Below are 24,249 nucleotides of genomic sequence, written 5' to 3' on the forward strand. Positions count from 1 at the left end.
AGAAGTCACAAAAAAAGAAATGAAAAGTCCATATTTTCTGACATAATTATCTATGCATGAAATCCCAAGAATACGATAAATAAAAGCAAAAAAAAAATACTCCTAAGACTAATAATTATTTCAGCAAAGTCACAGAATATAATATCAACACATAATCAAGCATATTTCTATATATTAACAATGAATATTTGAAAACTGAAATTGCAAACAAAAATACTACTTACAATCATGCTGAAAAATAAAATAGGTATAAATTTAACATAATACATACATGCACTATAAGAGTTACAAATTGCTAATGAAAATATCAATGAATAAGAAAATAAACAGAAAGACACACTGTATTTATGAATTAAAAAACTCAACACAGTGAAGATATCAGTTGTCCCCAACTGACTTATAGTTTTAATATAATTGCCATCCAAATATAACAAGATTTATGTGTTTTTCTTGTACAGGCACAGAAAAGCTTATTCTTAAATTTATATGTAAAGGTAAAAACCTACAAAAGCTAAAATGATTTTGAAAAAGAAGATTAAAGTGGTAGGAATCACTTTGCTCAATATTAAAGCCAACTCTATAGCTATGGTAACCGAGAATATATGGTATTGGTGGAGGGATGCACAGATAAATCAACAGAACCAAATAAAGAACACAGTTAGATTCATATAAATACACTTAATTTTTGATGAGGGTGTAAGAGCCATTTAAAAGAGGAAGAATAGTTCTTTCAACAAATGGTACCACAAGTGGATATACTAGGAAAAAAATAAAATAAAGTCACAGTCAATCATAAACTTAAATGTAGAATGTAAAACTATAAAACTTACAGAAGACAACATAAGAGAAAATCTTGGGGATTAAATGTTAAGAGTTCTTAGCCTTGACACCAACAGCACTGGCCATAAACTGGATTTCATAACACACAAACCAATAAACACAAAAAAAAGTAAATAAAAAGGAAGATTTTCTTTGCAAAAGATCCAGATATGAAGATGAAAAGATATTCTACAAAAATTATTTGCAAATTACATATCCAGGAACAAGTGTCTAGAATGCATAAGAAAACTTTTTTTTTTTTTTTTTTTTTTTGAGAGAGAGAGAGAGAGAGAACCAGCATGAGCCCTAGGGGCAAAGGGAAAAGAAGAAAGATAAAATATTTGATTTTCTTTTTTTTAAATATTTGTTTTTGAAAGAGAGAGAGAGAGCACATGTGTGAGCTGCGAAGGGACAGAGGGAGGAGAGAGATAATTTTAAGCAGGTGCCACACACAGTGCAGAGCCTGACATGGGGCTTGATCTCACAACTGAGCCAAAATCAAGTCAGACACTTAACCAACTGAGCCACCCAGGTGCCCCAAGAACTAATTTCTTAGAACTCTTTCTAACTTGATTTTAGAACACCACACTATTTATTTTTTCTCCTACCTCTCTAATGTTCCAAGTTGATTAATCTTCTGCGTTTCTTGTTGTTCCAACTAGTTCCTTAATTATTTACATTCTTTTTTATGTATTCCTATTCTTTAATTATTCTTTACATATTATTATATATCCTTTAATTATTCTTCAATTGTTTATATATTTTTAAACTATTTTCTTCATCTTTCTGTTCATATTTTCTTCACCTCCCTGTTTTCTAAATCTTTGAGTACTCTTCATACTTATCTTTTGTATTCATATTTACTGTCCTTTAGTAATTAAGCTTTACATATCATCTATGTGCTGAGTCCCAGTTATATATAAATACAGCTTCTACCCCCTGCATTCCAGATAGCTGGATCCAGCTGTCTACCTAATATTTTCACTTGTATATTTAAGAGGCATCATAAAAATAATATTTCTAATCTTAAGTTTCTAATCTTCCCTCCAAAATGTCTTCCGAGAAGTCTCCACTACCTTAGTAAAAGGCATCTCCTCAATTTATCTTTGATTCTTCTTTACTCATCCATTCCTGAAATTCAATCCACTAGAAATTCCTCATAGTTTTTAAAAAGACTTCAAATATCCTACCACTTCTTACTCTATTCAGTACTCAACCTTACTGAATCCAGCATTATATTCCCTTGGATTCTTATAATAACCTTCAAACGTTTCTTTCTGGTTCTATTCTGCTTTCTCTGGCTCCCTTGCTTATGCCCACAGTCTATAGTGATACAGTAACTAGAACCACCTGTTAAAATATGTCAGATATTTTATTGATAAAAATTTTGTTTGCTTTCACATCTTGGCTATTGTAAATAATGTTGCAATAAGCATAGGGGTGCGTATATCTTTTCAAATTTGTTTTTTGTTTTCTTTTGACAAATACCCAACAGTGGAATTACTGGATCATATTATATTTCTATTTCTAATTTTTTGAGAAAATTTCATACTGTTTTCCACAGTGCTTGCACCAATTTACATTCATACCAACAGTGCACAAGGGTTTCTTTTCTTCCCCATCCCTACCAACACTTGTTATCTCTTGTCTTTATGGAATTTAAGAAACAAAACAAACGAACAAAAATGAGACAAAAAATGCCACAGGCTCTTAAATATGGAGAACAAGCAGTGTTGCCAGAGAAGTGGGGTAAGAGGAGAGACTGGTGAAATGGATAAGGGGGATGAAGGGGTATAGACTTAGAGTTACAAAAAACCTAAGTCATGGACATAAAACTACGGCATCAGGAATATAACCAATACAATTGTAAAAACATGGTTTGGTGTCAGATGATGACTACACTTATTGTGGTGAACACTAAGTAATGTACCTAATTGTTGAATCATTATACTGCATACCTAAAACTCATCTAACACTGTATGTTAATAAAAATGTGTATGCCATATATTTAAAAAATTGCATTTTATCTCACTTCCCTCCACCCCTGAACCACTTTCTCCTGGTGGACATCATCTCTTAGCACATTTTCCTCACTTCTCTAATATTTATTTATTTTTATTTTTTTAATGTTTTATTTATTTTTGAGACAGAGAGAGAGAGAGAGAGAGAGAGAGAGAGAGAGAGAAACAGAGCACGAGTGGGGGAAGGGCAGAGAGAGAGGGAGACAAAGAATCCAAAGCAGGCTCCAGGCTCTGAGCTGTCAGCACAGAGCCTGATACAGGGCTCAAACCCATGAGCTGTGAGATCATGACCTGAGCCGAAGTCAGACGCTTAACTGACTGAGCCACCCAGACACCCCTCTAATTTTATATTTATTTATTTACCTATTTATTTTAAGTTTTATTTATTTAAGTACTCTCTACACTCGACCTGGGGCTCGAATTCATGACCCTAAGATCAAGAGTTGCACGCTTTTCTGACTGAGGCACTCAGGCGTCCCACACTTCTCTAATGTTTAAATGTCTCTTACCAAATTATCGGCAATGTAAAGACAAAGATTTTCATCTGTTTTCTTTTCTCAGAAATCCCCACTACAAGAACATCTGCTGACCCATAGTAGGTATTCAATAAATGTGTCAAGTGTATGAATTTAAAAAACAAAGTAATAAAATATAAAATTCTTAAGACCTGAAAATTGTCTGAATGTACAATATTGAGAAAAAGAATTTAATATGGCACTGGGATTTCTTATCTGAGTGACTGTGAGGATTAAAGTTTCCGTTAAATGAGGGTGCCTGAGTGACTCAGTCAGTTGAGTATCTGACTCTTGCTTTCTGCTTGGGTCAGGATACCACAGTTCGTGAGTTGGAGCCCCACGTCGGGCTCCACACTGACTGTGGAGCCTCCTTGGTCTTCCCTCTCTTTCCCTTTCCCTCTGCCCATCCACTGCTTGTATTCTCTCTCTCTCAAAATAAATAAATAAACCTAAAAAAGAAAGTTTCTATTAAATGAGCGCCTATGTAAAACACTGAGGGTCAGAGGAAGACAATGATTTTGAAATGTTGGGTTTTGGTCATTAATATTAATGAATCAATGGCGAACTAGCAATCAGAATTTATTATAAGGCAGAGAGTGACCTTAAAGTATAGATTAGCAACAAGGTAGGTCATTTTTTAATTTTCTTAAAATATATAAATTAAATATTTTTACTTTTTATGCTTTTTTTCCCCCTTTCCAGCATAGTGCATATATGGTAGAACAGATTTTACCTCCATCCTGTGGTTGTATTTGTGATAGTTACTTAAAATGTAAGTTTTGTAGTTTCCTGAATACCTGCCTTGGAATCCAGACAAGAACGTCAATGATCTTGGCAAACTTCTTCAAGAACAGTAAAACTGATGAGTACCTAGAAATCAATTTGGCTGTTGAATGGGAGAGACATATTAATATATGTTTATATGCTATGGACACACAAAACACACAGTGGTTTAAAATAGGGTCTCTAAATGAGAGTTACAAAGATAGATGCTCCAAATTACAGGCACTGATTTGCAATCAAGCCAGTTCTCACATGAACAACTCTAAATGTGTGCTCTAGGGTGAGAAGAAGCAGAGATTTATTTACATTTGTTAATGATCCTCCCAGTAGGCCAGCGAGCAATTTAATAGAGGAATTTGAAAAATATAAATAATTAATTTGTAGCTTGTAGTATTGGAGAAGCAGTTAACTATCACAATAATTAACTTTGGGTTTCAGTACTTGTGGATAGATTTTGGTTAGTAAGTCCCCCCATTAGAGTCTGGCTACGTTGCTTCTGTTTGGTTCGGGTCCCACCATCTGAAGACTAATGCCTTCGCTGATACAGAGAGGGTTTACAGGTGGTCCTTTTCTTTGGCACATTGTGATTCAAAACAACCATGATTAGTCACTATCCAACAAAACCCTGTTCTTTTATTAAGCTGCTTTAAGGAGGGTTTTTAATCAGAAACCTCTGATGTTTACAGAATTAATAAACCCAGGCTACAGACATACTACCTAGCAGCTCAATTTACCTTTAATTTGCCTTTCTTAAATTTAACATTTCAGAGCTTCAGAAATATTTGATATTATACAGTTTGATTACCTACTTACGTTTAATTGGAGAAAAGACATCAATTTACCTGTCCCACATTAGCAGTCCTTCTATGTAAGTAGGCAGTGTCCAGACCACATCCTCTTTTCTTCATGATAAGCAAAGAAAAGAAAGAAAAGTAGAATTTAATTAGCAATATACACAGATAATGAAAAGACTGAAGAGTGGAGGAGATACTAGTAAAATAAAACTAACACTACTGTGATTCCTTATGGTAATAATTTCGATAAAATAAAAAATTAAATCCATTAGACCCAATTGCAGGGAATCTGTTTTAGGGGGAAAAAATGAAAACAACAAATTTAGTGCATAGGTTTTGCACTTATTCCTAAATATTTAACTTATTTGTTGTGCTCTAGTAAGAACATAACTCCTTTTAAAATCATTTGAAAATTACATTTTTACTCTACAGTGCATAATAAAAAAACACAAATTTCTGACTCTGTTGCAGAGAATACAGAATAAGAAATCATTTAAGGGACTTTTTGATTAAAAACATCTCGTGTTTAAATGCATTTCAGTGTTTGATAGGAATCCTTGATTTGGTACAAAGTCTCCATTGCATAATTTATCTAGTTTTAATTTTGAGGTAATGAGGATTTTTGAGGTAATGATTATCAGAGAATGCTTTAAACCTTAACTTTTAAACTGCCGTTAAATGCTACAAGTTTGGAATATATCAAACAGTTGTCAATAAAGGCGTTTATTTTAGTTCTATGTCTATAGAAAAAGGAATTCTACTATTCCCAGAGAATGAAATACCTTATCATAACTGTGACACCCTAGTTTTGCCCTTACTAATATGTGTGAACTTGAGCACACTAATTTTTCTGGTATTTACTTGGTTACATCACCTCCACATTTTATTGCCAGTTCTCAAAATAATTCTGATTATATGTATGATCATCTGATGACCATAATCACTTCAGTCACTTTAATGGCTTTTGTTAAGTATAATTACTGTCTTTTCCAGTTGTAAGTGAAGATTAAATGTTTAAATATGATATCAAAAAAGTATTTAAGCTCTCCTAGACTACTTGTGGGAACTGATACTATTTTTAAAATGATATCCCGTCTGAGACACATTGGTGGCTCAGTCACTCAAGTGTTCGACTTGATTTTAGCTCAGGTTATGATCTAACAGTTTGTGAATTCGAGCCCCACATCAAGGCTCCCAGCTGACAATATGGAGTCTGCTTGGGATTTTCTCTCTCTCTCTCTCTCTCTCTCTCTCTCTCTCTCTCTCATTCTCTCTCTCTCCTCCTCCCTCCCCACCTCAAAATAAATGAATAAACTTTAAAATATAGATAGATAGATAGATAGATTTAAAAAAATGATATTCCATATTCCTTTTCCCTGAAATTTCTATGCATTCTCTCCATGTTTCAAGCTGATGGTGAGTCCTAACTGTCTCAAAGGAGGGACAGAACACAGCTCAAAGAAGAAAACTGTGCAAGTTTTGTCTGGTTGTTGAATGCTTGAAACCTAAGCCTTTGAGGTGATAAGGTGGGGATGAGAGAATTTATCTTTAGAGTCTAGACAAATCGTTTCAGAGGAACAAAAAAGGACTTTTCTGGGCTTGAGAAACTATGTTAACTGAAGAAGGGGGCCAGTTGTATTGGTCTAAGAATAAGATACAGTGTCAGAGTTCCTGGTCAGAGTTCCAGGAAGTCACCCAGAGATCAGGGACGTAATGGATATGGGGTAATGATGTTATAGTACATTCAGTATTATTTCTGTGCCCCATCAGAGCAAGAAAAGAACAAAAGTATCTAATATTTACTGAATATCTTCTCCTCTGCCACATAAAGGAAATTGCTGCTTGTATACTGAATATTTGGTTTTATTATTTACTTACATTTATTTCTTTTCTGTTTAGCCTTGCCTTGGTTCACTGTAAGCAAACTGTTGCCTTGCCCCAGTTGACTCTGCACTTGTCATTGAAACATGATTTCACCTGTGGAACGTGGGTAGAATGGAACTCTCCAGTTCCAAGCAAAGGTTTTAAATGTCACTGATGTTGGTCTTTGCCCCAGTGTGCTGTGCCATCAGTTACAGAAAGACCACTTTCCAAGTACCTATCATTCCTGTAACCTGGATCTTGGAATGGAGAAGACTTGATTTTATTTGCAGCCTGAAACTCATTCCAGCTGAGCCCGATCAGATCCAGCCATGGCACAGCCAAGATACAGACTCTTAGGTGAGAAATCAATTTTGCTATTGTATACCACTAAAATGTTGATGATTTTTAATCACAGCGAAGACTAACCACTAAATGAAATGACAGGACACAGAAGAGATGATAACTTAGTGGATAACTACACAGGAAATGACGTAAGAATTTAATATACTCCTGCCCTCTCACACCACCATGCTATTTAGAAACTATTTTGTAAAGTGGGTGTTAGCAATACCAAAAATTGACCAAAATTAAGTTTCTCTCACCTAATTGAGAAAAGATGGGTAAGTACAAAAAAGACAGTAAAGCGGGGATTGAAGAGAAACAGGAGTTTGAGATTGTCCGGTAATAGAGTTTAGAGCTTTGCTGTCCAAATACAGTAGCCCCTAGCTACATGTGGCTTTTTGAATTTAAGTTAATTAAAGTTACATAAAATAAAAAATTCAATTGCTTGATCACACTACCATGTTTTATTTATTTTTTTTAATTTTTTTTTCAACGTTTATTTATTTTTGGGACAGAGAGAGACAGAGCATGAACGGGGGAGGGGCAGAGAGAGAGGGAGACACAGAATCAGAAACAGGCTCCAGGCTCTGAGCCATCAGCCCAGAGCCCGATGCGGGGCTGAACTCACGGAGCGCAAGATCGTGACCTGGGTGAAGTCGGACGCTTAACCGACTGCGCCACCCAGGCGCCCCAACACACTACCATGTTTTAAATCTTAATAGCTACATGTGGTTAATAGCTACACTAATATAATACACATATTATAAATTATTTTCATCATCACAGAATGTTCTATGGGGCTGTGATGGTTTAGAGACCTCTGATTTATCCTATATGTAGATAACAAACAGGATAATTACCCACATGTTTCCAGCAAATAGAATATTATGGTAGGTTTTATTATTCTTACAAATATTCAATTTTACCTTCTTCTCTGTTAATGTAGGGCTTGGCCCTGTAAATTGCTTTGGTTATATGAATAGGAGTACATTTGACATGTGTCATGTCTAAGCAGAGACTTTGATTGTGAGTGCATGGTTTATCTCCCCTCTTTGATTTTATCTTTTGACATAAAAATTGGCATCTCTCCAATGAGAGCTGCTCCTTATTCTGAGTCCTGGAATGAGGTGGCAGGTGGAGTAATAAACAAGCTGGGTCAGATGTGCACTTCAGAGGAGACCCAGAAGCAACCTGTAACCCTCACACGACATGCAAAATGAATATCTGTTGTTGTAAGTCACTGAAATTTAAATTATTTGATTTCTCTAGCAAATCTCATCAAGTCTGTTGGTTTATGAACTGGCCCTTGTACACAGCAGGCAGGGAAAGACCCAAGGGAGGCAGACTATCCCAGATTGGGAGGCTTATTTATTTATTTATTTATTTATTTATTTATTTATAATTTTATTTTCGGGACAGAGAGAGACAGAGCATGAACGGGGGAGGGGCAGAGAGAGAGAGAGAGAGACACAGAATCGGAAACAGGCTCCAGGCTCTGAGCCATCAGCCCAGAGCCCGATGCGGGGCTCGAACTCACGGACCGCGAGATCGTGACCTGGCTGAAGTCGGACGCTCAACCGACTGCGCCACCCAGGCTCCCCTGGAGGAGGCATATTTAACAAGCAAAAGAACTTACAGACAAAGCTTGTCTTGGGCGGCCACAAAATGAGTATATCTCTGTACCCACCTGCCAGAATCTTAAAAATTTATGTAAAGGTCTTCACTGAGTTCAGTCACATATACCATTTACATAGTTTCAAGAACACCTTATTCTCTCAAGGTTGTGTCCTTGGAACAGCTCCCACTCTAGAAATGGTGGGCACAATGTACATTCCAATGACAGAGGAGGAGGCGAGGGGCCTCTGATTGCCCAGGTCCAACTAGTGGGTCAACCAGGGGTCACATCCTCTCGATGATGTCCTTCAACAAATACCAAAGTGGTTCAGAGAATAAGGAATTGTTGGAGTACAAAATAAAAGTTTAATATGTTGAGGTTTGAGCAGCCAGTAAGATGGTCTAATAAAGATGCCTAGTAAGATGCCTAATAGACATTGGGTTCTGGAGCTCAGCACAAAAACTGGAGCAGGTGATATAAAATTTGGGCATAAACTGTATAGAGACAATCACTGAAACTTGGGAATGAATGCTATTACTCATGTAGAACTCATAGTTTAAACAAGAGTTTTGAAAATAAAATGCCATTATAGTACATGTATTTTATCATTCTATAAACCTCCAAATATGTTTTCACCTTTTGATAGATAAAAGTTAATAATTGCTTTCTGAAAAAAAAAAATGCTTCACTCTCCAACATGGATTTACTGGGTTTAGTTCTATCCGAAGACCCAGATAGACCCAGATAGGCTTTTGCTGAGTACATCAATCAAAGTATCGCTTTGCCTTACCATTACCCTTCATAGTCAAGGAGAGATGTGAGAAACTATGTGTGAAGCTTCTGGGAAATAGAACTCTTCCAAAATGAGCAGGAGTAGATATTCTTCCCTTGGATGGGGTAATGTGACTATGAGAGGTGTATGACTGCCATAGCAATATATGACTCCAACTGATTTTCTGAGGAAACCAGAGTAAGAGTGCCCTAGGCGGAGCCTAAAAAGGAAACTAACATCACGATGGAAAAGTGTGAAGGAGGAAGGCACACAAGAAAGAAAAAATCTGGGTGCTTGATGGCATTATTTGAGCACTTTATAAAGCCTCACCGTAAACCAACTACTTCTTGTCTCTTTAGTTATGGGACCCAATACATTCATTCTAGTGATTAAGTCCATTTAATTTGGGTTTTCTCTATCTTGCAAGAGAGCCCTAGCTGGTATACATAAAACCCATAAATAGTTGATACGTGGCCAGAAAAAAAACACATTTAATTAATCCTTGAAATGCCATGCTATAGAAAACAGACTAAAAACATGCCATGGAAGACTGCTTCAAGTAAAGGGAGAGATTTGATCATTCAGATGCTATTCAAAGATATAGGAAACAAAAACTTTAACATTTTTTTAACATTTTATTGAATTTAGTAATGAGTACATATTGTGAGATAAAGCATGCTGTGGACCGATTGTTTGTGCCCCTCCCCCTGGCTCCCTCCTCTGCATTTCACATATAGAAACCTTAACACCTACTGTGATGGTATCTGGAGATGGGCACTTGAGGAGTGATTAGGTCATGAGGATAGAGCCCTCACTATGACATTAATGTCCTTCTAAGAACAGACACAGAGAGCTTCTCTCTCCCTCTCTCTTGAACCCATCATGTAAGGATATGAGAAGACAATCATCTGGAAACCAGAAAAAGGGCGTTTACCAAGAAATTGACTCCCAGCCTCCAGAACTGTGAAAAAATGTTTATTGTTCAAGCCATCTAGTCCATGATATTTCTCTTACAGCAATTCCAACTAAGCATAATGCCTTATTGGATGGTATGACTAAATTATATGGTAGAAATACATTTGAGGGGCACCTGGGTGGCTCAGTGGGTTGAGCATCCGACTTTGGCTCAGGTCATGATCTTCCAGTTTGTGAGTTTGAGCCCCACATTGGGCTGTGTTGATAGCCTGGAGTCTGCTTCAGATTCTGTGTCTCTCTCTCTCTACCCTTTGCCCACTCACACTCCACCTCTCTGTCTCTCTGTCTCTCTCTCTCTCTCAAAAATAAATAAATATTATTTTTTTTTAAAAAAGAAAGAAAGTTGAGAATTCCATACTTTGAGGAAGGACTGTGAATTTTGGAAGTAGAGTAAAAGTACACAACATTCACAAAGAGATTTGGCCATCAAGGGGGAAAAAACAAGTAGAATAGTCTGTGAAGTCATATATGGATTTTAGGCAAGTTCTTTATGTTCGACTGTTTTTTTTAATTTGTGTTTGTAAATATTTCATACACATGATTATTTGAAAACATGTAGTGACAGGTGAATACAGACTGGAAAATTAAAAATATATGAGAGAGTTGGGATAACAAAATGGATCATTAGGAAGGTGGGAAAGGAGACAAAGCCTTATATTAAGACAAAGCCTTATTCTAAATATGGCACTAAGAAGTTAAGACTTTTTCATTTGATCATTTCTATTTTCTTTCTGAAGTGCTGAAACAAGAACTCTACCAAGAATAAGTAAAGATGTGGTTGACTATGTGCTTGAAAAGAGTAATAAAAGTTCACGATAAAAAAAGTTCTGTAAAAAAGAAAGAAAATTCTGAAAACAAAACATTTAGGGGACAGCACTGAGGGCTTGTATAACACTGGGAAACAAGAATGTGTATTATATTGTGTACTGCTGGATGTATAGTCCATTTGAATGTGGTAGTCAACCAGAATAATGGCTGAATTTAGAGCAGAGAAGACTCATTCATGCTAGGTACTGCACTCTTCAGTAAATGAGAGGGAGTTATAATATACTTGGTAAAATAATAGTGACTAAAATTGAGTAGTTGGAGGAAGAGGCACAGCCAGATGGCATAATGCTCAAAGGAACAGATGCTTTTAACATGAGGGTAGAACAGTAATGATCCCGAAACTACATTCAGGAGTGATTGGATGTAATCCCCGTCTCCTAGCACTAATGTAGGTGGGATACAAGATAATGAGGAAGCTGTAACAGGAGTTATACTCTTAGCAGACAGTCAGATTTCAGTTAGTGCAATGAGATAGAGGCAAAGTATATGGGAAAATGTTCAAGTTGCAGGAGAGTTTTATAACTAAGAATGTGGGTTTCAGAAGGCAGAATGACATGTTTGTTAAAGAGAGTAACAATGAAAAAAGAGTTGATATAAAGACAGCAAAGTATAGGGGCGCCTGTGTGGCTCAGTCAGTTGAGTGTCTGACTTCAGCTCAGGTCATGATCTCACGGTTTGTGAGTTCGGGCCCTGCATTGGGCTCTGTGCTGACAGCTCAGAGCCTGGAGCCTGCTTCGGATTCTGTGTCTCTCTCTCTCTCTGCCCCTGCCCCACTCACACCCTGTCTTTCTCTGCCTCTCAAAAATAAAGAAATGTAATAATAATTAAAAAAAGACAGCAAAGTATAGAATGAACCTTATGAATACTTTAGGATAATAATAATAAAACCCCTGAATTGTACACCTTAAAAAGAGTTAATTTTAGGCAGTGAATTCTATCTCCATAAAAAAAATATTTTTAAAAATATGGGGAAGAGAGAGGACTAAAGGTGCTTTCAGGGTGATGACCCGAAAGGGATGAAATGATAGAATTATTTGGTTACAGTTTTTATGAAGGAATTACTTCCATCTATAGCTGAGAGAAGGAAGTAACTCAGGCTTCTTCCTACAAAGAACCAGCAGCAAATAGACAAAAGCAATACACTATAGACACATATAAAGACGGAGACAGTGTTCAGTCTTATCTGTAGTGGTGGCTGAACTGGCTTGTAGAGAAAATGTCAAGTACCAACAAGCACTCGAGCACACCACCATGGGGTACAGAATAAATGATTCCAAAGCAGGTCAGGAGTAAGAAAGAATCAAATACACAAATGAGGTAACAAAAATATTATTGATATAGCACCGCTATCTGCCCCAAAACAGGGATGCAGACGTTGTGCATCCTATGATATATGTAAGCCTCCTTTTTTTCCCTTTTTTGTCTGTTATAGATTTTTACTGTCCCACTGGAGTTTATTCTCCAAAGATAGCATTCAAGTCATAAAAATAAAATAAAATAAAAAATAAAAAAGAACAGGGATTACAATGTTCTTCTTTATGTATCATCTATTATCAGTGGAAGAAAATGCCTGTTCTGTTCTGGGCTTAGTGTTGAATTTTGAGTGGTAGAAAAAAACAGAAAATGAAGGCAGCCTTCACTGACAAGTGTTCCACAGGAATAAATCTGAGATGCTACAATATGGCAATTACACTGATATAATAGACAACAAAGCCCCTTGTAACAAACCCCAGGGGCCTCAAGAGGAGGGAGGAACACTATGTTATTGTGGAGAGATTCACTTCATGTGAAATTCATTGAGTCTTAGGAGCTATGTGTTGAGATTTGTTGTCATTTTAATAGAGCTATGTTTTTTCTAGATTTGTTTTCTTTAAAATACTGTATTTTATACTACAAACACAAAAGGCAGAGATTAAACAAGATGATTTAACAATAAAATAATAATGACAGGGATATCAGAGTCTGAGAAAATTTTGAGAAAACTGATTTTAAGCAAGAATACTCTGGATTATAGTATCATGATGTATTTTTCTGGACAACTGAGAAAAGCTGGACAGGAGAAAAGGTAATAGGTTTTGGGAAAAGAAGGAAACGTAAGCATACATATTTCCTAGAGAAAAATTAGGCAGTCTGTTTATGTCATTTATTTGTAAGATTTGTCAATTAAAAAATATTAAATCTTGTAAATAATTAAATTCATAATTAAGATAGTCTTTGTCATTCCTATAATGTTAAAAACATAAAAAAGGTTGTAAACGACCCATAACCTATTATTTAAGCCCACTGGAGTTAAGAGTTCAGGTCTCCTGCATTGATCAAAAGACTCTGACTTTGATTTTCTTGTTCTGTACATTTAAATTATTCAGACTCTTTATTTTTAACCTCAAAGAAAAATCTCCACCATTTATAGGAAAATTTCAAAATTCCCCTCTAGTACTACTTTTTTTATCCTTACCCATCTCTGTATATACTGTGGTTATACCAGAAAGAGTACTTCAGAATGTCCCATGCCTAGTGCACCAGTACTTAGATGATGGCGCAAAACGCAAAAATTTAGAGATGCTGTTTACAGTCTGAGAAGTTTGATAAGTTACTAAGCCTTTCAGTCTTTTCTAATTTTTCAGTTGTAAAAACTGAAACAAAAAATTAATGTTTCTTTATTTTTGAGGGAGAGAGCACCAGTGGGCGAGAGGCAGAGGGAGAAAGAGATAGAGAATCCAAAGCAAACAGGGTGCTGTCAGCACAAACACAACACGGGGTTGGAACCCATGAGCCATGAGATCGTGACCTGAGCCGAAGTCGGACACTCAACCGAGTGACCCAGGCGTCACCCAGGTGTAAAAAATTTAAAGTGGCATTAAGTGTAGTAGTCTGGTTTTCCATTTTGGGGAAAGAAAGATTTAGCTTTCACACTTTTGTGAAAGATAGGGTCACAGGAAATGCTGTGGGCATTTCCAACATAGAGATGATGTAGCACTCCAACAATAGAACTGTTGATATAAATGAGAATAAGACAATGTTGAAGAAATATACTCTGAACAGATTTTTAGTTACAAAAACACTACTGACTTCCTAGGAAATTTAATATTCTGAAATTATTAATAAATTTAAAATAACAGAGAAAGAAATGCTGAAGCACATTGTTTTTGATGCCCAAAGTAGGAGATACGTGTCACTATAGTGAAATAAAATAATGGTAATGGTAATGGGAGCAGAATTAAAATCATAGATAACTTAAAACTAATGATTAATATGAAACTACAATCAACAATAACAGTCAAAGGAGAGAAACAATTTTGGAATGAGTTCTGGTTAAAGCTTGGCAGGAAGCTGCAATAAGATAACTTTTTCATCTGAGCTCACTGGGCAGTAGTTATATTTTTAGTCTTGGTTACTATGGAAAAGGGGAAATAAAAGATGAGCTGATAATGGAATAATTCATAGAGAAGAAAATTCAACTTATCAAAAGAGCTAAATATTCACCTACATATAGAAAACAAGCAGGTAACATGAATTAATTGACTCAAACATAAAACATGAGGGAGTCAAGGGGACTTTGAGAGAGAATACAGTACAAGTCCTCACTAAAGGCATTGATGTTTTAACTAAAATAATAATAATAATAATGATAATGATAATAATGTTTATTTTCGAAAGAGAGGCTGAGCAAGAGCAGGGAAGAGGTGGAGACAGAGGGAGACACAGAGTCCTAAGCAGGCTCCAGGCTCTATGCTCTCAGCACAGAGCCCAACATAGGACTCAAACTCAGGAGCCATGAGATCATGTCCTGAGCCAAAGTCAGATGCTTAACCAACTGAGCCACCCAGGTGTTGTCACTTAAAGGAAGACGACTATGAGGATCAGAACAAACAAATGAAAAGCAACCATAACAAAATGGATAACTGTGACCAGAAAAAGTTGTGCCACCAGTTTGTTTCTCCTTCATAAAAAGACATATAATAAGTCATAGATTAGATCAGGACCTGGGTTTGTAAATTAGTTAACGGAATAAATAAAAGGAAGCTCTATATCAATAAAAGGAGAGAAAGTAGAAGAAAAAACAAAGAAGTCTGAGAGTCAGGAGGCAAATATTGGTAATGTCTACCCAATCAGTAATTTGAGGGGAAGTTGCCCAGACAAATTAACATAAATATCTCTTTTTTTGGATGCATCAGACAGAACATCAGAGACTATTTGTATCCACATCATATCAGCTCCCCCAAGATAAATAATTTGACTTCTTATATTTACTTACCAACAGGAAAGATTCTGATAAGAGGCAATATAAAAGTCTGAATTGTTTTTTACTGTATATCAAAAACATGACTTCACCCAAAAGTTTTAGAGAAAATTAAAAAGTTAATTATTGACAAACTTATTTTAAAAAGATATTTTATATATATCAATACAAACTTATATTTAAAAAGGTATTTATATAGCAATAGGAATCTTAATGTGAACATGTATGTTAAAATTCATTTTAGCATTGTTTTTAGATGGCGAAATAGGGGAGAGTATAAAATGTGGCATAGTGATATAATAAATACATTTGAAAGTTAAAAACTAAAACTACATCAGTCAACACTCATAGATCTTCAAGATATATTTGCAAATGATAGAAAAGTTTTCAGCATTATGTAAATTGTAGAGCACTTATGCCAAAAAACATTTAAAAATACAAATTTTTCATGGTTATATATTAATGTTCATAATTTTTAATATTATTACAAATGTTCTGATTATTAGCACATGCCTCTAAAAAGGGGGTAGTGTCCAAATGAGATTCTATTTTTAAAAGAAATTATTTATTGTATAACAAAAGAATATTCTTAAGTATACAAATGGGCAGAAATGTACATATATACTTCAATAAGGAAGAATTCAAATGACTGACAAATACAGGCAAATTCAAACCACTTTCAAAGCCTTCATTTCCTTCATAGTAAATAAAGTTGTTAAAAATCATAAGAACCTATACATAAAAGGCTGGCTTATATGGGTTTAAAGCAAAAAAAAAAAAAAAAAATCTACTCTTTTATCATCCAAACGTAAGAATAGGTTGGCAGAGCTTTGACTAAAAAAAAATTTCCCAAGTTTAACCCAACTCAAAAAGTTCATTTTCCTGACTCAGAAATTCTACTTCTAAGAAATTACCTCACAGAAATAGACTGAGAAGTATGTTATCTTCGTAGTCTTATCATACAGACATTATAAATAAATTATACAAAAACTAGGAAAAGAAAAACAAATAATAAGCACACAACAAAGTAAAACCTTCAGAAGAATAACTCAAAAAAAGGATAGTTTATGTCCATGAATATCAGAAAATGTATTTATTAATACAGATAACTTGTTATTATATAAAACTAAGTAGAAAAGCATATACAATTTCATATATGTCATGACTATAATATATTCAAAATGTGCTGAAAAGTAAATAGTAAAATTATCCCCCAAACTTGCAGGGTGTTTTTGATTGTTTCTGTGTATTTAAAACAAGATGAAAAACTGAAGAAGATAACAAAAGATTGGGAGAGGTAGCATACAGAAATTATTCTTAAAACCTGTGTTTCTTCAGGCCTTGCAAACTTGCAGGGCCCCAAAGATCAAAAGCACATTTTAGGAATCATTATACAACATTACTTGACCTCCTATTGCCTACAGTGTCTGTCTGAAATTTCCGTTCAAAGATGGGAACATTTTTAGAGTATCTGCAGCTGATAGAACAGAATCCTTCCCTGTTGCTGCTATGCTTCTCCACTTTTTTCAGATGCACCCTCCCTATTCCATGAGCCTTATCAATATTGCCTTCTTCATTTCTGTGAGATCACATCTGTTTTTCCACTATAGTTGTCTGAGTCCCATGTGTTATTCTAAGTTATTTAGCCTATTCCATGGTCTCTTACTTTTCTACTAGGCTTAGAAGTTCTTTGGCCATCAAGTAGAGTTGGAACCCAAAATAAATATGTCCCAGAACCAGGTCTTCTGGGACATACTGTTTTCTCCCCAGCATTATAGACATGTAACACTGCAGAAGTTTAAAGTGTACAGGGTGTATAGTTTTACTTGACATTGTACATCAGATTAGACTAGTAAATTTATACATATGGACAGACCATCCATCTCAGGTATTTCATTGTAGAAGATGAGCTAATTTGATTTCTTTGGGAGGCAACAATACTTTTTCTAAAGCTTTTTTTTTTCCACTCTCATATATTCTGTAGCCAGCATTTAAGTGTTCCTATGATAAATAACCAATATTTGCTTACCTATCACACACAGAGCAACATGCCAGATTAGAGTCTCCATTGAGAAGAAGCAAGCAACAGATATTTTCTTACCCCATTCCTGCTGTAAAATACCAGTATCAGGCTAGCATAAGGGGGAAATCTTTATATTGTGAGACTAAACTTTATATTTAGATTGAAGTAAAAATTTTAATACCTAAATTGGAGACTGATCTTATATTCCACATTGATTTTAAGAGCTCTGGGGTGCCTGGGTGTCTCAGTCAGTTAAGCATCCGACTCTTGGTTTTGGCTTAGGACATGATCTCACAGTTTGTGAGTTCAAGCCCCAAATCAGACTCCACACTGACAGTGCAGAGCCTGCTTGGGATTCTATCTCTCCCTCTCTCTCTTTGCCCCTTCTTCACTCTCTCTGTCTTTCAAAAGTAAATACCTAAACTTAAAAATATTTTTTAAATAAAACTTTAAAAAATAATTAAAAAAATAAAAGCTCTGGGAACTAATACCTAAATTGGAAACTGTTCTTATATTCCACATTTATTTTAAAAGCTCTGGAAACTTGCAGAGATACTATCCAGTGGTAGTGAAGAGAATCCAGTTCAAGATGATTAACAGTGGAATGAGAGATATATGGTGGCCACCATCTCTAGTGGGTAAACATGGCTATGTAATTCCCCATGAGCATTATACAGTAATGATAACCCTGTACCATCCTTGCTAATGGAACAGTCTATGGAGAAATCAGAAGATCAATATTATAGGTCAACATGGCAGTCGAGATCAGGATTTATAATGACTTGTTATATCAAGAACCAGAAAGGGGTGTCTAGGAATACATGAAAATGTTGTAGAATCTGAAGTTGGAGAGTTGAGGGGCACCTGGGTGGCTCAGTCAGTTGAGTGTCTGACTTAGGCCCAGGTCATGATCCTGCCCTTTGTTGGTTCGAGTCCCACGTCGGGCTCTGTGCTGATAGCTCAGAGCCTGGAGCCTGCTTCAGATTCTGTGCCTCCCTCTCTTTATGACTCTCCCCCACTCTGTCTCTCTATCTCCCCAAAATAAATAAACAGTAGAAAAAATATTTTGAAGTTGGAGAGTTGGATTTGCGTAAGCTATCACAAAAAAAAAAGATTTTAATCAATTAATAGTTCATGGAAGAGTTCAAATCCTAGATTTTCCTACCAAGTTATATTAATCTTTCCTAACTCTAGCTCTGTAAAATGTAGGGGATTTTCCTTACTGGTAGAGGTATTAACAGTTGATATATTGGAGGAGGGGGATCCCTAACAGAATTTAATAATCAACAGCAGTGATTTTGAAATGTAATTTGTAGTTACTCTTAAATTTTATTTTGTCAGAGAATAATCCATGAATGTGTTTTTTATTTCAATTTCTCTCAATCAAAATCTCATCATTCATTTCGATATTTTTTAAGGTTTATTTATTTATTTTGAGAGAGAGAGAGAGAGAGAGAGAGAGAGAGAGAGAGAGAGAGGAGGGGCAGAGAGAAGGAGAGACAGAATTCCAAGCAGGCTCTGTGCCATCAATGCAGAGCCTGATGTGGGGCTTGAACTCACCAACTGTCAGATCATGACCTAATCCGAGATCAAGAGTTGGGCACTTAATCGACTGGGCCACTCAGGCATCATGTTGATATTTTTTTTAATTTCTCTGTACAATGTTGCTAATTTTTTAATGTTTCAATGGAACCCTTTGGTATATTGATTGGAAATTAGAAGAGTGTTTATCAGTCACTACTAATTTTACATTCAAAATATTCCATTTCAAAAAAAATATTCCATTTCCCTTTCAAATTAATCTGAGAAATAAACTTATTTTTTCTTAATTTATAACTACCCTTCAAAGACAAAAATGCAAGTTTACAACAAGATTATCATAAGCTTTTTTGGTAGTTTTTACTGTAGGCAGAATTGTTGAGATTTAAGGTAACACACTTTTGTTTAGTGTCTATCATGTTCTGGATGCCAAAAACCATGGGGAAAAATATGCGGAATGGACATGAAGATTTTGTAACTTGATTTAAGTAAATAATAAACTAAACAAGAGTTTGTGAGTAAATTATGGATGTGGCATGATTCACAAGGAAATCTGAATTTGAATTTGTCCTTTAAAATAGATGGAATGTAGGGTAGACATATAAAGCAGGAAGTAGCACTATAAGTTATAAGAATGTAAGTTACTTATAAGAACTAATATGCTATTTTTAACAAACTTAAGAGAACTTTGAAGAAGAAGGAATTATCAGGAAAGAAAAGATGTGGCATTTATACATTCGCATGTAGCCAAAACAATATTTATGACCCTTTGCAAGTCAATTGAGTCTTGGATAGAAGTGACATTTTAAGCACAGTATTTTGGAAGGTCGTTTGTGATTTCTAAGAGTACTTTAGTAAGATTTATCAAAATATTTTCATACCATTTTCACTTACATGTCTTCCAAGCAACTGAATTAATCAATCTGTATATGTCAACTTATCAGAGACATTTTGCCTTGTTTTTATCCATTTGACTCTAAATTTCCAAAAAGATCACATTCTCACAGATTATGGACATTTTCACCCATTTATCAATATAATATATCCTGCTTCCCTTATGCTATGATAATATGATTCTTGGCCAAAATGATGTCCAGAAAGAACACAGATTTCTTCCTTTATGCTTTTTATTTTTTAATTTGTACCATTTGTTCCCCATTATGCTATCCTTTCCCTCTTCTCCTTTCTTTCATACTCTTGAAATTTATCTTTCAATCTTATCTTAAACTATTATATTCTGCTTTATCCAGAAGTACTTTAGTTAGCTCTAAGTGCCAGTCACACACATTTTCACTCAGTGAGCTACAGACAACCTAAAAATTCAAGAGTTGTATCTATGATGGAAAAATGTAGGGCAAGAATTTTTAGATGAAAAGAAGATGAAAGAAACTGAAACATTATTTATAATTTATGATTTATTACCTATCTACTTCAAAAAAAGGGGGGACATTGACTTTATTGAAATAGAAGTTGGAAATATTTACATGTGCTCCCTTGGGAAGAAAGGAAAAATTGCTTTGGGCAAATTATACAAAAATAGCCCATTATAGAAATGTGAGGAATTTAGAAGTTAGTGTATCTTTAAGAAGTTCATTCTGTGTTTGTCTATATTGAAACTTTTCCTTGTTAACCCTCAAAGAAATCATAGCCAGCTGTGGCACTGGACTGCTTTCATTTGATTACTGATTCTTCTACACACTAGACGTTGGACATGATTCTAGGCCATGTGACAACTTCATCACCTCTAAAGTGGGAATAATACTATCATCCTGGTTATGGTATTGTAGTGAATTAAATGAATTGATACATGTAAGTGTCTTAGAAGAGTGTCTGGTACCTAATGATTATAAGTGTTGGCTAATACTATCATCGTGGTTGCTTTTTCAATATCTAAAAACAATAACATTGTTCATATCATTTATAAATGGCCTGGTTTTAGAAATTAAATTGGCTTTGTGAAAAAATTTCATAGAAGCTAATTATTTAACCTCAATTCTAATGAAAATTAGTTATCTATTGACTACTAATCTAAGAAAATTGAACTTGAAAGTTGTTTCTATTTTTCTCCTCCATTAAGTCAAAATAATTTAGTTTTACTATGCCAAACACATGAATTTATTGATTCTAGAAACTGTGGTCTAACTTGGGGTCCGTAGTGAGGGAAGAGTTAGATAAAAAACAGAGCTCTATATTTTATTATGAGATTCTAAAAATCAAGGGAGAAAAAGAATAAATATTATAAACTAATAGGTGCATTTATTTTGAAGGATAAAATAGTCTTCCATTTTTTTAAGTAAGTAATAAGTTCCATGATCTGAAATGTATTTTTAGTAAGATATTTTTCCAAGATGGCTTCAAAGTTTCAAATTCCGCGAGAGTGAACCTCAAGAGGTTTAGTTCAATACAAACAACAGTGTTGCTTAGTGAAATTCTTAGTGAATGAAGTATATTCTCTATTTATGAAGAAATTAAACAAGATAAAACCTCACTCTCAAGCCAAGTCTAACGTCAAACCTTAAGTAGTCACTTTGTACCAGTTGTAAAAATTATACTCTTTATACTCACACACGTAAAATCTTTATAGTTATATATTGCAAAATATATTATTCTGTTCTTGGTTGTGTACTTTGGTGTCAAATGTATAAGTTATCAGAAAATGATGCAATAACCAACTTTTAAGGACATTATCAAGGTTAACATTAGCCCAGAGAGTTTAGAACAGCATTAGAAGAATCACTGAATATATACAAGGAATTAGACTTTCAAATATGCCCAGAATCATTCTCCGATATTGGATTTCAAATCAAAGCTTAAATTCATAGGCGGTCTCCAATTTCAACCATAAAATGTGTAAGAGAGGTTTGCCCTTGAAAGGAATTCTTCCCTGTTCAGTTTTATTGCATGTGTTAAATTCTCCACTACCTATAAAACACCTTTTGATAAAGTGAAACTTAAAGATGTTAGACTATGGTCTTGCCTGTTTCCCAGCACAAGGAGTTTCATCTGTATAGAATCATGAGTATATCAAAGAAATATGCATTAATGTATTTCACAGCCATGCATGTGCATAACTGATACATAATTACATTAATCACTTTCATGTCTAGTATATGATTAGTGTTTTTGTGATTATGGACTGAAAACAGAAAGTGAGTATCCAGCTGTTCATTCCAGGCATCACAAGATGTTTTCCTCTTCTTCCTTTTTTTTTTTTTTTTTTTTTACATTTTTTAACATGTATATATTATTGAGAGGCAGAGAGACACAGAGCGTGAGCAGAGGAGAGGCAGAAAGAAGGCGAGACATAGAAACTGAAGCAGGCTCCAGGCTCTGAGCTGTCAGTACAGAGCCCGATACGGGGCTCAAACTCACAAACCTTGAGAACATGACCTGAGCCGAAGTTGGATGCTTAACAGTCCGAGCCACCCAGGAGCCCTGTTTTCTTCTTAATGAGAGATACTAAGGTTTTATTGTCAAGCAATCAAATGTATCAGGTTATGAATAAATGACCATAGCTTTAAAACACATTTCATATGATTTATATGTCATACGAATTTGAAACAAATTTATAGAAAGTTATACCTTAACCAGAATACCAAAATTCATTTATAATAAAAGGCATAGTGGAATAATTATCAGTCAGTGAGGATCTCCTTCCTAATTTCAAGGTATCTGGGGAATCAATTAATAACAACAACATTGTTTTACTAGTATTTTTTCAGAATGAAGGTAGATAAAGAGTTTGTAGAATATTTCAGCCCCACTGGAATTAACCCTGTTTGAATGTAGACAGTCTCAAGACATTTATTTTTATACTTTCACCTCACTATCAAAATATATTATGACCATATTCCCAATGTTCTATAATGAATCTGTTTAAATACCGACACTTCTTCCCATCAATGCACTGACCCCAAGCACTTCAATAGCTTAATTTTAATTATATAAACTTTTACTAAACACAGTGGATGACTTCTTATCCAAATCAATAGGGTTGATTAATTAAAAAAGAATAAATCAGCTAAAGCTAGAAATGATAGCATAACTACAAGATTTTATATCTTATAGACTTAAATATTTTACATTTACTCATTTAATTCACCAATGCTTTACTGCAGGTACAAGTTATTTTCTTTAGACTTAGCTCTACTAAACATCATTTGTGTTAATTTAATATACTATGCCGATAGTGTGTCATCTTCTATTTTTCAATAATATTTTCTTTCAAATGAAGAAAAAAATTTGCCAAACTTCTATCAAACTAATGTAAGCTGTAATATAGGTAGAATAAAGAAGGTGCCTCAGGAACACATAAGAGGAAGCACTTAAGTATGACTAAAGATTCCAAGTACATCTTCCAAATGAGCATATATTTTGAGCACAGTTCTGAAAAATACTTTTCAAGGTCAAAGTAAGAAAGTAATTTCAGTCAAATGATACAGGATGTTCAAATACCTGGAGGTGATCAATAAATATATTCAGAAAGCTGTATGGCATACTTTCACATACCTCTAGAAAGTTAGCTGAGGTCTATGTTTTACACATTTAGTTTTATCTGGAGACAAATAATTTGTTGGAGGACTTTAATTAGGTTTTTGTTTATCTTATCTGTTTAATCATATTTGTAGTATAGATGAAAGCATTCACATATAAACTCAATATCTAAAACATAGAAATAGAACAAGGTCCTACTTTCAAACCTGTGCTCTGACACTTTCTGGTGGGATAATTTGAGGCAAAGTTCTTCAGTGTGTTTTGCATATTAGCAGAGATCTTTCTTTCTTTAATCCCAGATCTTAGGCAAAACTATTCCAACAAGATTATAGTCAAGTTAAAATTATATGACCAACTCACAGCCTGGATAGATCTGCCCCTTCCTCCTGAGCCTCCTCCTTACCTCACCTTCATAGGCATGCACAGGCATACTATGTGACAGCATCCTCTAGGAAAAGCTTGGTGCATGAGGACCAAAGCATGTCTAGCTGTGGGGTTAATATTTCCTCAACATTATTCACATCTCAACCTCGAAAAGATTGTGTAGCTCTTTGAGTTTTAAGATGCTTATATTGATTTCACAAAGTGGAAATTGACACAGAAGAGAGTTTGGTCAATTCTTTTAC

At 34.9% G+C, this 24,249-nt stretch overlaps 1 long non-coding RNA gene across 4 annotated transcripts in view; it reads right to left on the reverse strand.

Moving 5' to 3' along the window:
• Window positions 1-3,839: 3,839 nt before the first annotated feature.
• LOC109499145 overlaps window positions 3,840-24,249 on the reverse strand; it is a 319,375-nt gene continuing 298,965 nt past the window's right edge. For all 4 annotated transcript variants that reach the window (XR_006597053.1, XR_006597054.1, XR_006597052.1 and 1 more), the window contains 2 exons: window positions 4,981-5,040; window positions 3,840-4,241 (listed from right to left, as the gene is read on the reverse strand). This is a non-coding gene — a long non-coding RNA (uncharacterized LOC109499145). The remainder of the gene's footprint in view (window positions 4,242-4,980; window positions 5,041-24,249) is intronic.

Source organism: Felis catus, chromosome B1, assembly GCF_018350175.1.
Source record: "Felis catus isolate Fca126 chromosome B1, F.catus_Fca126_mat1.0, whole genome shotgun sequence".
Lineage (NCBI taxonomy): Eukaryota > Metazoa > Chordata > Mammalia > Carnivora > Felidae > Felis > Felis catus.